We start from the raw sequence: 13,057 nt of genomic DNA on the forward strand, positions 1-13,057 counted from the left end.
ATTCTGACCGAATCCCTCAAGCCATCCTTACGCTTTTGTTTTTCTCTCTGGAGGGAGGAAAGAGAAAAATCCTTGCAAAGCTGCCATGGTGCATTATTTCCAAGCCTCTGCCGATGGAGGCAAGAGCCAAGCAACCCATTTTTTTACTGGAGGAAAGGAGTGAGCAAAATGGAAGGAAGATATAAAGAATGATGGAGAAAAATCCGAATGAGTGAAATGAAGTTACACAATGAAAAGAGAACTGAGCAGAAACATTAACTATGCGACGTAATTGAAATGCACTCATTCGGAAGGCTTAAGCTCACCTTGCCTCTCACTTTGGGTGAGGCAGGAAGCCATTCTATTTCAGTATTTAATTTGGGCTGTTCTTATTTGAAACTAACCTAATAAGAGACCATCGGGATACATTAAAAATGATACTGTGAAGTGAAGGTGTATAAAGAGGATATTATTTCACAAAATAATTTACAGTAGTACTCTCGTAATTAGCAGCCTCTGCAATATACTTAAGTGGTGTGCCAATTTATAAAATTATCTTTCATCTGCCCTTTGAGATTCACTCTCTACCCTTTTTCATTCTTTACTGTGCCTGGGAGTCTGGCTTTATGGATGGAATCAGTGCTTGCCCTCCAGCTTCTGGTTGGGATTAGCTAATGGAAAGCATCATCAGAAGACTGAAGAGTAGAGTGAGGTTGAGATATTTATTACTGTGGCTGCCTCCCTCATGGGTCACCATGGGCTGGCTGCTTTTCTCTACTGAAGGTTACAGCTCCTGAAAGAGGGGAGGGTCCCTCTCTCTTCACACAGTGATGCTCTGCCCCTTCCCCTTGCCCCTGCTGTGTTGGGGGTGGGTTACAGAATCCCATGGACGCTGGCCCAATTTCCTAAACCTCACCCACACCTATATAAATAGACTAGTCCCTCAAACTGTTCCCTTTTTTTATTTAATTTTTTATTGAAGTGTAATTGATGTACAATATAAGTTATAGGTGTACAGTATAGTGATTCACAATTTTTAAAGGTTATACTCTATTTATAGTTGTTATAAAATATTGGCTATTTTCCCCAAATTGTGCAATGTATCCTTGTTGCTTATTTTATATATAATATTTTGTACCTTTTAACTCCCTACCCCTAAGTTGCTCCTCCCCCTTTCTCTCTCCCTATTGGTAGCCACTAGTTTGTTCTCTATAAGTCTGCTTTCCCTTAAACTCTTCTTAATTGTACAGTTTGAGTGTGCTCTCTGTTCCCAGGAGGTGCCCTGACTTTTACAAGACATAGATTTTTCCTTTAACTAGACTGTGTCTTCTAGGATGCCCTGTGTCTTCTGCAAAGCACACAGCACGGTCTCATATACAGAGTAAACGCTGTTACTGGACATCTCAGGAAAGTCCTTTACTTAGCCTGGCCCGTCTCCCCCCCACCCCCAAGGTCACACAACCAGGCGCACTTAGTGAACCACACACGATTCTGCCTGTTCATACAAAGTCTGCCCATCATTGTTGCCCCCAAACTGCATTTAGTAGGATTTTGCTGCCTATGATAAACAGTGGGGTGTAATGGAAACCACAGGTGTCTTGGAGCCTTGCTGACCCGGGTTCAACTCCCAGCACTGCTATTTACTAATTGGGTAACATGGGAAAGGCTACTTAAATTCCTCAAGAACCAGTGTCGTCATACATCACTGTGAGATGCAGTCACATCGCCACATCTCTGCCTCCTCCCTCAGCACGTTTTCCATCTTCCTCAGTGTGGCCAACTAGAGTTCTTTGTCCTCAGTTTGAACACAGTGTCTGGTGGTGGTACAAAGCCAGGTTCCTGAAGAAGAAGGGATAAAAAAGAAGGGAAGGGAAAATGATAGAAGGTTTAGACATTTTGGCAACATGGACCATGCTTATGATCTATATTAAATATGTTTTCGGGAGATGTGGAAGACAACTGGGATACCTAAAGAGGCTAAGGAGAAAACATAGGAGGAACTGTAAAAAAAAATGGCCAAGGTGGAATATTCCAATGCTGCTTGTCTGAAGCAGTGGTGCTATATTAGTAAGTAGTCTTTTCACTGAGAGCATATTAAAGCAAAGAATTTTTCTAATGTAGGAAAAAGGACACTAAGCAGAAAATATGTTCAAAAGAGAAACATAGGAAGTGGACATGATTCTTTCCCCCTCTTAAATGAGTTGGTTTATAAGTAGCTCCCAAGTTCCCATCAAAATGGATTAGAAAATTTTCCAACAGTACCAGTATAATGAGCACCATAATGCAGAACTCTTGAAACAAGTTGATTTTCTTTTATTACCATTTTAAAATAGATACTCCCAGGTACATTTGTGGAGTGGGGAAGAGTTTTCCAAGGATCTCCACAAGGCAGACTCGGTGTGAACTAAACGACGACCCAAGAGAAAAGGACAGGAATGTTTGTATCATGCCCTGGACAGGGAGTGTCTCCATCACTGGCTACAGCCAAATGTGTTCTTTCAGGCAATGTGCCAAGCCTTCATGCCCGCCTGGCTGTTGTGAAGAATCACAGCAGGGTCTCAGGGATTGTAATACTTCTTTCAAAGGGTTGCTACCAGGCAGTTCAGTGAGACAATATACACAAAGAACCTAGTACCCAGCACGTAGCAGTCGCTCCACACCTGCTCTTTATTATTTTTTGTAGGGATTTAGAGCCTATTTACAATTTAGATAAAAAGCTTTTTTTTTTAATTTGGAAAATCATTGTGGTTGACATTCTTCTACTGGTTATGCCAACTATTGTTATCCTCCCAGAGGGTTATTTCCCACCTCCTTACACCTGTTTCCATGGTAAACAATGAAGAGCATCTGACAACACTGAGGACCAAATAGTACAATGGAGTTACATACACAAGTGTTGAAGTTGCTTGAAGTCAACTATATGTTCAACAAAAGAAAATAATACAGATGAATATATACATATATATGTAATTTTCCCCCCAACAATATGGTCCTTCAATTCAAGCCAACTACTTCATCTGGTGCTCAACCAAAGAAACAGCCATGGCCATCTGTTCCAACTCTGGGGGAAACTGGCTGTGTTGAACCTACAGAGAGATAGCACAGAATACATAAAGCCTTGTTATCTGTGCTGGATTTTTAATCATATATATAAGAGATTTGTAATGATACATTTTCGTAGATATGGTTTTGACTCTATGTGTTGACTTTTAGAACTTGAACTCCAAGCTTGATACAATACCACCACCACCACACACTATTGTGTATCATTTCAAGTCGTCAGACCCTAAGCAAATATGAAAAGTGACCCCTAACAATACCCAGTATTACTCTGACGTTAATTTGGAAACTGTTTAGGCAGCCTCATAGCTGTGAAGATACCTGCATTACCATGTTCCCACCAGTAAATTCCTTCTCTCAACACTGGCATTATTGATATTTTTAATTACTCAATTAAAAAATTCTTACTGAGTATTGGCTACCGGCTAAGCTCTGGATTCAGCTCTCCAGGTACAGGAATGAATGACACAGGCTTGGTTTCTTAGAGTTCATGTTCTAGGAGGGGAATCAGATGCATTGATCAACTAATCACACAAATTCTTTCAGTCATCCATTCAACAAATACGAATTAAGAGTCAACCATGTGGCAGATATTGTACTGGTCACTGGGGATAATATAGTCAACAAAACAGACCAAAACCTCTCCTTTAGGGAGTTTACATTATATTAAGGATGATAGAAAATAAGATAAATATGTAAGCTGTGGGGTATGATAGATACTTATATAGCCCAGGAAGGAAAAAAAATAAAGCAATGAAGGGGAATTTTTAAACGTTGAAGGAGTGGTAAATGTCAGCCAGGATGGCTGGAAGGCCTCCCAGAGAAGATGATTTTTGAGTAAAAACTTGAAAGACGTGAGTTCTAGCCCTAGGTACCTAGAGGAAGACTATTTCAGGCAGAGGAAATAGTGGAAGAGCGTGTGTGACTGGCATGGAGAGAAAATGTAGCCGACTAGACTAGCCTGGTCTAAAGGGGCAGATGGTAATTATCCAAATGGTCTCTGGGTGGAGCTGGGACGTTGAAGGCAAAGGACACAGAAGCAATCCTTGCTGTGAGACGTTAACTGCTGTGGAACCTGCAGCTTCAAACCTATGGGTCTTCTATGAACTCTACAAGGATGCTGGTCTGTGTTCTTTTCATGTACAAACATAAGGCTAACCCACCCCCATGACAGAATGTACTTTCAGTTGTAGCTTTGTTTCCTAAGACGATAAATCTGCATAGCTTTCATCAGCCTCCTCCATTGATCATCTTTTGAACAATGGTTGCATTTACAGATGGCTAGTCAGGGTCAGGGGAGCAGTCTGCAGCTGCAAAGTAGATAAAGCAGGGTCAACACATTCTATCATCTTGGTCCTATCAGAAAGTGCTCTCACCAATTGAGCAGAGTGGGCCTAGATGAAGTTGGAATTGTCAGCTGGGAGATTCTTACTCAAACGAGAACATTCCCTCTTTCGCTTGCATATGTGGTGCATATGTGTTCCTCCCAACTGGTTTTGTACATTTTCTTCTCAGTCTTAATTATATTCACATAGCACTCTTTAAATACCCTAGTTATAATAAGGAAAAGAGAAGAAATAAAGTGGTTCCATTCTATTCCTCACTAGAAAGTTGATTCCTTAACTGTAATCCTGACTCATTTCTTAACCATCTATCACTCTAGGATGTAGCAGGAAAGAATTGGTACAAAATGTGGCACAATGGAAAGAGAATGAATGAAACAGAAAACTAAAATAGCTGACCCTTATTAATCCTTTGTAACATGTACCATCCTAGAAGGTAGGTATAATTATTAAATATAATTTACCTACAAAAATTAGAAGCTTAGAAGTAATGGGCTAGAATGTCATAGCTAGGGCTCAAAGCCAGCTTTCCTACCCAGGAAGTCTGACTCCAGATTCCACACTCTTAATCTGTTATATTGCTTTCCTGAAATGAGCAGAGAGTAAGAGAAGAGGAGAATAGTGACAAGAAAAGGGAGAGTTGAATAACAAGACAAAGAAAGGAGGAAGGAACTCAGGTGGTTTCCACATTCTGGAAAATAACCGAGTAGAAGTAACACTGCCCTTAAATCAGAACTATTTCTCTTAACATTCATTCTATTGTTTAAAAAAAAAAAGAGTCACTGCTTTCTCTCCTTTTCTTTTTCTAACTTTGCACAGTGCTTAGAGTGACACTCTCTAAACAACACATGTTCAGTAAACCCTACTGACTAACCCAACAGATTTGCACAAGAAGCATTGAAGGACTCTTAGACCAGCAGATACATTGTAAAATCTGTAGCGATGAGATCTTTTGGATGATGTGTTTTCCATTGTTTACTGCTTGTCTAAAATGATAGGGTCACAAGAGCAGACCCTCAGTGAGAGTGGTACCCATAAAACAGTCTACTGCATTGGGTCTTCAAGTGACTCTCCATCACAAGTTCTACCACAGCTCCTGGGTGGGCCCTGAGTGGTCTAAGCCCCATCCTCATTGCCAGTGAACATGTCTGGAGTAGACAGACTGAGGCCAGTTTGGGCCAATGAGTCACTAAGAGGGGTTTTCCAGGCACTTCTGGAAAATATGTTTCCTTACCCTTAAGAAAGAGCCATAGGCTCCAGGTTGCATTCTTAGACTTCATGACTCCCTTCCAACATGGCCCAAGACAACTCTCCAAACAAGACCAGAGCAATGAAGTATGGATGCAGCCGCACCAAATTTACAGAAGACCAATTGAAAATCCTCATCAACACACTCAACCCAAACTCTTACCCAGCTTATGGTACCAAATGAAGACTTGCTTTAGAAATCAACACTGAAGAGTCTGGAATTCAGATTTGGTTTCAGAATGAAAGAAATAAGCACTGATTCTAGAAAAGATCAGAACCTGGTGAGGGCTTAGAATCAAGCCAAGACCAAGATCACCCTGAAGAGAAGATTCAAAATAGTGAAGACAGACAATGTCATGCCAGCCACTTTTCCTCTCCATCACACACCCTCATCAAGGCATTTATGGACAACCCTTACCCTGGGATTGATTCCAGGGAGCAGTTTGCTAAAGAAATTGGGGTTCCAGAGCCAAGCACAAGTTTGGTTTCAAAACTGAAGATCTAGACTCTATGTCCAGAAAAAAAGAGAACTTGATGAGGCCTTGGAACAAAGAAAAAAACCAGGGACAAGATCTTGGAGATGGAAGTGTTCAAGATACAGAAATGACAGAGTAACACTAATCTCTAGCAACTGTCTCATTTCTCTGGAGCCAGAAGAGGGTGAAGAGAGAGATATATTGAGAGTACTTGATATCATCAGCCTGGGCTCCAAATCTCTCTCACCCTTCCTGGAACCATACCCTTCCTGGAAATAGCATCTTCAGAAGCTGAGCCTTCTGGAGATGCTAAACAGGATTCCAGGAAACAGAGACACATAGAAAGCACCAAGTAGCCCTGCTGACTGTGCCTGGATCCAGAGTTCCACAGATCTCAGGGACAGTGAAAATGAGCTTATTAATAATGGGAGAAAAAAGAAAGAAAGGACAAAAAGAAAAAGAAAGCCATAGGAATTTAGCAGAATGTTTGAAAAAGGAGGCAGTGAGCCCAATAACTACTAGAAGCTTTAGGGGAAAGTCAGCCCTGGGGACAGAAGAGCAGAGGAATGGAGAGAGCCACTGGCCCCACCAATCCTGAACCCCACCACTGCCTCTGATTCCCTGTATTCATGCCCATATGTTTCTTTACCATGGAAGCAAATTTGAAGTTGAGTTGGTTTTCTATTACTCATATTTAAATTATCCTACTGATACAGCCTGGTAAACATAAAAAGACGGTGAGCATGCATGGCCTCATGGCCTGATTTCACCCCCAGCATGGTTCATTTGTTCAAGTTGTTCTTCCTTTTCCATAATTATGATGGCCTGCTCACCTGACAGGTGCAGCCTTTCTACTGTCATGGTGGCCTGGCTGGAAAATCCCAGGCAGAGTCCTAATGCTTGCAATCTCCCTTCAACCTCCCCACCCACCCCTCCATCCACCAGCTGGCTGATGGATCAATAGATTTAGAGCAAGCATTTATCAAGCCATTTTCCTAGGTATTGTAAGGCTACCAAAAGGAAAAAAATCAAATTCTCTCTGCTCTCAGAGACCTTACAGTCTAAAAGGTAAGAAAAATTATGTATACAATTAACTATGGCAAAATGTATAAAATTGTTGGGTGTCACTGAAGAAGTGTAGACACAGTGCCACAGCCGGTCAACCAAAGGAAAATATTGTTTCCTGCTGGAGGGCAGCGATTAGGGCCATTTTTGTGGAAAGGAGGGATTTTGAGTTAGATTTTGGATAATACAGAAACAGTACACAGAGAATAAAGATTCCTGGCAGAGTGGAGCAGAAGGAAAGGCTCAGCAGAAAATCAACAGAGAATGGACAGGGAAGGGGTGGCTGGAAAATGGAGTTGGAACTTGAAAGGGTCGTTGAGGCCAGATGGTAAAGGGCTAAGATTCCAGGTCATGGTATTATTCTGTGAGCAGTAGGATGGATTTCGAATCAGGTATGAGCTGAGCAATAGAACGTGGTTTTGAAAGAAAGAATATTCAAGACGGAGCTTAGCAGGAGCAAAGAGCAGAACCTAGGCAGAGTGATTTTTCTTTAAAGGTAAACTGAAGCACATTAACATCCTTCTGAGTAGATTTGAGCATACCATGGTTCCAATCAGGCAGCACCAAACCAAAGGCAGTTAGGAGCACTTGACTCACAGGTGGTTGGAGAGAGGTTTCTATAGAGAGGAACTGGAAGCAAACAGGGAAATTATGTGCTTGGCTATAGCTTAAGCAGTTACCTTATTTGAGTGAACCTAGTTGGCTGTTTGTGATTGGTTGTTCTTAAATTTCATTTTCTAGAGTATGAGTGCGTTGATTCTGGCTTAGCTTTTGGTTTTCTTATGTAGGCTGCCAAGGCACTGGAGGCACATCAATTTAATGGCCTCTTTGTTTAATTACTTTAACACCTGGGACATCCAGGGACCTCCCTTCTGTAATCATGAGCCAGGACTGAGGTTATAGGAGACACTACTTGGGAGGCGGAATGGAGAGGGAGGGACAGTTATCCAGCACCTAGGGGCGTCCCTCATTGGTCAGGCCCAGCCAGCACCCTTAGGAGCAGTGAAATGAGGAAACCCTGGATCAGAACCACATGGACTAATGAGAAGTAGGTGAGTGCTGTGTGTGTCCAGGGGCCAGACGGGAGCATCAGAGTAGAGAACACGAGATCCAGAAGAGATGCATGGCTAGGGAGGACCGAAGAAAGGCAATTCAGGAGCTGACCGGGCAGTAGCATCAAAGGCCCACATCTAGGATTCAGGCAGAGTCCGGAGCCTCAACAAGGAGTCAGGACAGCAGCTGTGTTGTAGAGACAATGTGAAGAGAGCGCAGGCTTCAGAGTCAAGCAGACCCAGGTTTGAATCCGAGGGCAACTATTTATCTGCTGTGTAAACATGGGCAAACCACTTAACCTCTCTGAGCATCTGCTTCCTGGACTAAAAACGGACATAATAATGTCTACCTCACAGGGTTGTTATAATGAGAATAAATAATTCATGGAAAGTGCTTGGCACTTGGAGCACTCAACAAATGAGAGCTATTATTATTATTATCAATGTCATCCTCATTATTTCTATTGAACCATAGAGATTTCTTCTCCTCAGGCTGAGAAGGTACAGCAAGTGAGAGGAGCGTTTGCCAGGAACAGAGAAGCCAGGAGGGGGAGCCTGGCCTCCCCAGAACTGATCCCCAATGACTTCTCTCACTTAGATACTGGCCATTTGTAATTGTCGGCTTGCTCATTTGTTCTTGTACTCCGTACTGCTGTCACCGTTGTCATTGTTGTCATCAGTCCCTCCAACAAAAATAAAAAGAACCTTAGATTTCTGTTAAACCAGCTGCGTGGCTTGTACTCTGCGGCCGGCATGTCCATTCATCTTTTCTGTGGGGTGAGCGGTCATTGACATCCAGGGATACCACCTGCTCGGGGGTTTTGACAACCGTCTCTATGGTTTCTGGCCAGATCTCATTAGCTAAGTGAGGTGGAGCCCAGCGAGGTTAATAGGTTAATGCTGGCAGGGGAGATGGGGGAGGGAAGGGGAGGAGAGACACAGGTGGTTACAAGAGATGGTTGTCAAGATGGAAAGGCATGACTGACCCAGCCTGGTATCAGGGGATGCTTACTGGGATAGAAGTCCAAGGTCACAACCTTCTGCAGCCTCCGAGGAGTCTGTGACAGCATATTTCATCAGAGGAGGACGTTCACCGCAGTGATCCTGCATTGTTTCCGGCTAATATGGCTTTCCCCCTTTACACTGAACTCAGCCAGCTCTTTGGGCCCAATCCAATAACAACCAACATTTATTCAGCCCTTACTGCATGCCAGACAGTGGGCTAACCCATTTTACACAGTGTCCCATTTAAGCCTCACTACAACACTATGAAGTTGCTACCATTGTTTGCTCCATTTTATAAATCAGTAGAGGCTCAGAGAGGTTAACCAACTTATCCAAGGTCACACAGCTAGTAAACCTGAGCCAGGCTGGGAATTCAAGTTTTGCTGATTCCAGTACTCCAGCTCTGAATTAGAATGTTAACCAGTGCCTCTCACACTTTAGTGTGCATATGAGTCACAGGAGATTTGTAAAGATGAAGATTTTGATTCTGTAGATCTTGCTGGGGCCTAAGAGGCTACATTTCTAACCAGCTCCCAGGCTCTGTGTATGCTGCTTGTCCACAGACAGGACTTTGAGCAGCAAGGAACTTGCCTGATAGATTTGGTTCACAATGGTTGGTAGGTTTCTCCCCTGAGGAGTTTGGATTTTGGTCTTAGATAAGCTTTTAAGCCATTTATGAGTATGTATTCATTTTCCAAGCTGAGTAACAAGTTATCACACACTAAGCACCTTAAAACAATACCCATTTATTATTTCACAGTTTTTGTGGGTCAGGCATCAGGGAAGAGCATGACTCGGCTCAGATTCTCACGAAGCTGAATGAAGGTGTCATCTGCGCTGTGTTCTCATCTGGAGCTCAAGGGTCTGGTCCAAGCTCATTCGGGTTGTCACAGAATTCAGTGTCTTGCAGCTGGAAGACTAAGGTCCCCGTTCTCTGGTTAACTGTCACCCAGGGGCCCACTCTCAGCCACCCTAGTAGAGACGATGCCTTTCTTGTCACCCAGCCTTCCATCTTCAAAGCCAGCAATGGATTCAAAGCCAGCTCCCTATTGTTGAATCTTTCTCAGACTTCAAATCTCTTGGACTTTTTCTGCCTCTGACCTCTAGATCCAGATTTAAAGGGCCACGTGATAAGGACTGCCCCAGACAACCACTCTATCTTAAAGTCAGCTGATTTGGGACCTTAATTACACCTGCAAAATTCCTTCACAGCAGCACCTAGCTTAGTGTTTGAACAACTAAGACAAGGCTGAGTGGACAGGGGCCAGAGACCTTGGGGAACAGCTTAGAAGTCTGCCTGTCACAAAGGGTTTTGTGTTTTCTGGTTGAGCCCCAGGGTGATTGTTCTGTATTTTTAGAGTCATGGAAATTGAGTCTATATAAACTACCTCACTTCTGCTTTCACTTCTCATTTGTCATAAGCATCTCCTTTTCTATTAAAGTTTACCAACAATGGATTCAAAATAGAAACAAACTGTCTTGGGGGAGATTCCAGCAAATTGAGCTAAGCCCCTTTTCCTGTTCATGGTATAAACAAAGTGTAAAACAGCAACTGCTAGGTAGATGATTAGGAATTTTTCGCTGACTTATGATCACTGTCCAGGAATAAGTCCCCAGACAGAGAGCAACATTTACGTGAAGGCAGCGGCTTCTTCTCAAGGAACTCTGAGTCTTCATAGATGACATGACCTGATGAAACATTAGTGCCTGCATTTTAAAGGATGGTTTGCAACACTCTTGACGTCAAAGATCTGACTGAAGTCCCAGGATTCAAGCCTGCCTTTTCTGAACCCTATCCTGTTTTCCTGCCAGTGGCATTATCCTACAGTCACACGGCTCATAAAACGTTAACCCAGCGCTGTTTTCCTTGCTTAGGTCTAAGAGAAGACAAGTGGGAGGTGAGCTGCTAGAAACCTGGGTTGGGGAGGAAAATGCCAGGGGTCTTCTGCAGTGGGGAGAGTTCCCTCTCCAAGCAAAGCACACCCTGTGGATTCTAGGTCCTGAGAGTGTGGCCAAGAGGTGGGGCCAGGCAGGATATAATCCGAGTGATGCTGTTTCTACCACAATCCTCCTTGGTACCTCCAAAGCTATAGCAAGAACACCACGTAGGAAACACCGCAATTTTCTTAGCCCACTCACAGCAGAGAGCACAGTGTGGGAACGACTGCGGGAAAATCCAAGTGTCTATGGCAACCTCTGAGTGGTGGGCGGGGAGGCGGGTGGAACTGGTAGTGGTGTCCCTTCCTCCAGAGCTCGGAAGGCATGGCTGAGGGGACTGCCCTTAACTACATTTTTGCCAACATGTAACAAGCTCTGCTTTGCATTTTTGACCTCATGGTGTTGTTTTTGAAATATGAATCATAAAAGCAGTGCATTTCTGCTGCGCCTGCTGAGACCTGCTTTATCACTCTCCTGCTTCAGCGTCGATAAAATGATGCTGTCGTTCCAGCTGGGAGGTATTTTGATTGTTCCGGGCAGAAAGCTGGCTGATCACACTGGGAGTGTGAGCTTGTGTGTGTGTCTCCTTTCTGGGGCTGAGAAGGAAATGATCTCATCTCAGCAACAGATAAACGCATTTTGATGGTAACTCATTACCAAGTTGAGACCTTCTATGAAGTCTCCTAGCCCCCGTGGCAATTTGCCGACAGACAGGGAGAATTCCTCGCTGAAGTTATCATTAGCGGAGTCCTATGCCACTGGCTTCTAAATATATAGAAGCATAAACGTAGGGTAGTAAAACAGAGACTAGGAATAAAATCAGAGAGTTGGGGTAAATGATCCCTAAGGGCCCCTTTGATTTAAAGAAAATTTCAAGCTGGACATTGGCAGACTTAGAAATGAGGATAAATGCCCATGAAGTAAGAGTATAAATTTAGGGAGGTAGTGGAAATCTTCTCAACTGATAAATGAATTTGTGAGTATTGGCGCGCGCGCGTGTGTGTGTGCGCACGTGCACACATGCACACGTGTGTTTGTCTCTTAACTTTGAGGTGAATTTTTTTTTCATTCTCAGAATGATAGCTCAATTGATGGCAGAGTGGAAAGGACTAAGAGAACAGCCAGAAACCTTGGAGCAAGGCAGGCGTTCCCAGAAGGTCTTGGCAGAGAGAGTCAGACCGAGAAGCCAGCGGGCCAGTCAGTGCCAGGAAGGGGAAGAGATGAACTAGAGGTAGCACAACGCACACAGTAGAGAGGACCAGGCAGCCTGAAATCCAATTTAGCTGCTGTGGACAGTGCGCTGCAGGAACCGCACCTTGGAAGGCACAGTTCAGAGGCAGGATTTGGGTCCTTAGGGGGACTGACGGGAGCAAGAGCCCAGCACCCCATCCAGAACAAATGGGATAAAACAAGGGTCACCAAAAAGAGACCCAGATACAGGCTGCTAGGACTCGCTCCTCAGGCATGAGACTAGAATCAGGGAAAAGAAAATCTCCCAGACCATAGAGATACTGGGCTAACTGACAAATAATAGAATTAGGCGTGCAATTTCAAGAAGTTTAAGACATGGTTCCTGTCCTCAGGGGTTTATAATCTATTTGGGAAGAAAAGGTCAACACACATTATAATAGGGAAGAACAAATCTGACTCCATATTGGATCTGTTGGCTTTTTTTTTTTTTTACTTTACCCTTTGTATTCTATTGCTTTTGCCACAAGTTAATCACTAAAGGGGTGTTGCTTATAAGCTTAAATTATACATAATAGCCCGTCTCTGGGAACCCTCCCTCCCAGGGAATGAGTGTCAAGCTAAAATACTTTTGTTTAGCTCACCAGAAACATCTGACCAGGCCCACCTGTGAGTGACTGCAGGCAGGAAGAAATTAACAGCT

At 43.4% G+C, this 13,057-nt stretch overlaps 1 pseudogene; it reads left to right on the forward strand.

Moving 5' to 3' along the window:
- The first annotated feature begins 5,676 nt into the window (after positions 1–5,676).
- LOC140697047 (double homeobox protein A-like) lies at positions 5,677–11,428 on the forward strand (annotated as a pseudogene).
- Positions 11,429–13,057: the final 1,629 nt, after the last annotated feature.

Source organism: Vicugna pacos, chromosome 6 (assembly GCF_048564905.1).
Source record: "Vicugna pacos chromosome 6, VicPac4, whole genome shotgun sequence".
In the NCBI taxonomy this organism is placed as follows: Eukaryota; Metazoa; Chordata; class Mammalia; order Artiodactyla; family Camelidae; genus Vicugna; species Vicugna pacos.